This window comes from Ochotona curzoniae, unplaced genomic scaffold (genome assembly GCF_017591425.1).
Source record: "Ochotona curzoniae isolate NIBS_2020 unplaced genomic scaffold, NIBS_Ocur_1.0 contig_3498, whole genome shotgun sequence".
Lineage (NCBI taxonomy): Eukaryota > Metazoa > Chordata > Mammalia > Lagomorpha > Ochotonidae > Ochotona > Ochotona curzoniae.
Window position 1 is genome coordinate 12,882,969 of NW_024465885.1, and position 3,643 is coordinate 12,886,611.

General features: G+C 41.4%; 1 non-coding gene across 1 annotated transcript; it reads left to right on the top strand.

The window, feature by feature from the left end:
* The first annotated feature begins 766 nt into the window (after window positions 1-766).
* Window positions 767-870, top strand: LOC121156976. Its single transcript, XR_005883957.1, has one exon. It is a non-coding gene; the product is annotated as a U6 spliceosomal RNA (small nuclear RNA).
* Window positions 871-3,643: the final 2,773 nt, after the last annotated feature.

Sequence of the window (3,643 nt, forward strand, 5' to 3'; positions counted from 1 at the left end):
AGATGACTACTTGTCAAAGTCTGTTTTAAACACTGGGGTTACAGAGAGACACTTCACATTCATAAGTTAACTCAGTTTTTCTTTATTGCTCTGCTTCACAAATTGCAAGAATAAAAAATGTGAAAATGCCCCCTCCCATCACAAATGTTAGATTTTCATTGTAAGCTCCTGGATTTACCTGTGAGTTCTTTAGTGCTTTCATTCACATTTAACACAACTGATTTTTTTTTTTTTAAGATTTTAAAATTTTATTTCAAAGGCAGAGTTAGAGAGAGAGGCAGAGAGAGTTCTCCCAGTGAATACCCAGCCATAAAATGGCCATAGCTAGGCTGGCCTCAAGCCAAGAGCCAGGAGCCTCTTCTGGTTCTCCCTTGTAAGTTCAGGGGCGCAAGCATCTTCCACTGCTTTTCCAGGCTATCAGCAGGGAGTTGGACAAGAAGTAGAGCAGCCAGGACACGAACCAGTGCCCATGGGATACCAGGGCCACAGGCAGAGGATTATCCTGCTATGGCAGGGTACTGTCCCCAAACCTGATTTTTAGTCTACAGTTTTGAATTTTAATACAATGTAGATTTCTGTAATCACATTTGGATACAAAATAGTTCCAACACCCTATAAACTTTTGTTCTGCTCCTTTATAATCAAACATTTCCCTCAACCTTAACCCCTGATCTCTTTTCTTTAGGCCTTTTTTTGACTATAAAGGGAATTATTCAGTACGTATTTTTGAGTGACATGGTATTCTGCCTTTGAGATTCACTGATGTGTGCTCGCTTCGGTAGCACATATACTAAAATTGGAATGATAAAGAGATTAGCATCGCCCCTGCGCAAAGATGACATGCAAATTCATGGAGCGTTCCATATTAAAAAAAAAAGAGATTCACTGATGTTACACGTGTTAAGAAATCTTTTTTACTTTTTCTAAAGATATATTTTTATTGAAAACACAAGGAGGAGAGACAGATCTTCCATTCACTGGTTCACTGAGCATTCTTTTTGTGTGTTTTGGGAGGAGGAAATGCTTCCTCAAATTCCGTTTTCTTTGTTATATTGGAAGTTTGAATGTTCTGAACACAAATCCTTTGTTAGATATGTATCTTGCAAGCATTTTTCATTCCCCCCCAGCATGGAGCTTGTCTTTCCATTCTACTGATTTGTATTTCAGGAAGTAACATCTTAATAATTACTTCATGCTTTTCCTGTATCTAAGGACTAGCAACCTAACAAAAGGGGGGGGGGAATGGAATTTTTGTTCCCATCCGTTTTATAGGTCCGCCTCCAGTTATCTGATCCACTTGAGTCGATTTCTGTATGGTTGTGTATGGATGTCTGATCCAGCATCGTTGAAGACTCTTTGAACATTTACCATGCATTATGTGTGTGTGCACTTACTGTCTTCTGTGCATTGGTTTATGTCTAACGTTTTACTAATACCCATCACTACAGGTTTTTTTTTTTTTTTTTACAAAACTGTAGTGTGAATCTTCAAACTTTTTTTAAAAAAATATTTGTTTGAAAGGTTGAGGGCCAGAGGAAGAAATCTTCCATCTGCTGGTTCACTCTTCAACTGGCTGCAGCAGGCAGGTTTGGGCCAGGAAGAAGCCAGGAACCGGAAACTCCAGTCTCCAACATGGTTGGCAGGAGTTCAAGTACTTGGGCCATTGCCTGCTGCCTTCCTAGGAATGTTAGCAAGAAACTGGATTGGGGGCCTGACGCAATAGCATGGCAGTTAAAGTCCTTACCTTGGATGCGCTGGGATCCCATATGGTTGCCGGTTCTAATCCTGGCGACCTGCTTCCCTGGCAGCTCCACTTCCTATCTAGCTCCCTGCTTGTGGCCTGGGAAAAGCAGTCGAAGGTGGCCCAAAGCCTTGGGATCCAGCACCCACATGAGACCCGGAAAAAGCTTCGTATTGGATCAGCTCCAGCTATTGTGGTCACTTTGGGAGTGAGCCATCGGACACTCTGTATATCTGCCTTTCCAATAATAAATAAATAAATAAATAACCTGGATTGGAATGGGAGCCGCTGGGACTCCAATACAAAATGACATCACATGCTGTGGCTTAGCCAACTGTACCACAAGACTGGCCGTTCGATGTGCTTTGTCTATGCAAGCATACTCTACTCCATGAAATTCTCCTAATATTTATTTTCCATGTACTTTTGGAATTATTTTCATATTAGCAAGAAGTGTTCCTAGAATTCTGAAGGAAATGATGTTACATCTGTGATTCATTTGGAAAAAAAAAAAGAAATGGCATCCTAACTCTTAGCATATTTGCATTCATTTAGGTCTTTGATTTCTTCTACACGCATCTTGCATATGAATTTCATGTCTCGGACATTAGAAATGGCATTAAAGATTTGAATGCCATTATAGCATTCAATTATAATATACAGTGAGAAGAGACACAGAGATCATCTATCAGCTGCTTTGCTCCCCAAATAATCACAACAGGTAGGGCTGGGCTGAAGCCAGGAACTTCTTGAGGTCTCCCACATAGGTGCAGAGGCCCACGCACTTGGGCTAGCCTCCACTGCATTCACAGGCACGTTTAACAGGGAGCTGGATCAGAAATGGAACAACCAGGCTATGAATTGGTACCCAGATGGGATGCTGATTTTGCAGGTGGTGGCTTTACCTGCTACGGTAAAGTTCTGTTCCTTGTCAATTTTTTTTTTTTTTGAGGGGGCTTTTTTTACTTGGAAGGTAGAGAGACAGGAGGAGAGACAAAGAGATTGTCCATCTACTGGTTCATTTCTCAAATGGTCTCTATGGCCAAAAGCCAGGTCTCCCACGTGGGTGCAGGGGCCCAGGGACATCCCCCAAGTTTTTAGCAGGGAGCTGGATTGAAGTGCAGCAGCTAGGACTGGAACCTGTGCCCATGTTAGATGCTAGCAACCAGGCAGAGGTTTAGCCTGTTGTATCAAGGCACTGTAACAGGTATTTATAAGAGTATTTGTGGTTTCTAGTTGTTCACTGCTAGTATACAGACATGATTTTTGTATATTGAACTTCTTTCAATCTTACCAAATTCATTTAGACAGTTTTCCACAAATACGGACATTTTATTTCTTCCTTAGCAATCTGTCTTTAATATTCCTTGCCTTATTGCATTGGCTAGTGTGTAGTTGTGACTGTGGGCACAATTAAATGTTCACAGTCTTTAGATAAAACCATTTAATTTTTAAACTGCAAGTCTAATGTTAGCTGTAGTTTCTTTTTTTCTGATAGACTTACTTGTTTGAAAGGCAGAGTGGCAGATCCACCCATTCATTCAGTGGTTTACTCCACAAATGTTTGCAATGGCCAGCTTTGGTCCTGGATGCCAGGAGGCGGGAAGTCCAACCAGGGTTCCCAAACAGGTGGTGGGAACCCAAGCACTTGGGCATTACCTGCTGCCTCCCAGATACATGGGCAGGAAGCTGAATCAAAAGTGCTGAATAGTAAGAACTACAGATGGGGGCATCCCAGGCAGCAGTTAAAGCCATTGCATTACAGTGCCGGCCCCAAACTGTTAATTTCAAATGGAGCTGCTAATTAATAGATAGTTAGCTTAATATGTTAGAATATCATGCTAAGGAGTTACAAGTTATGCGTAGAAACCACCACTGAAAAAATGGCTATTTAGCAGTATA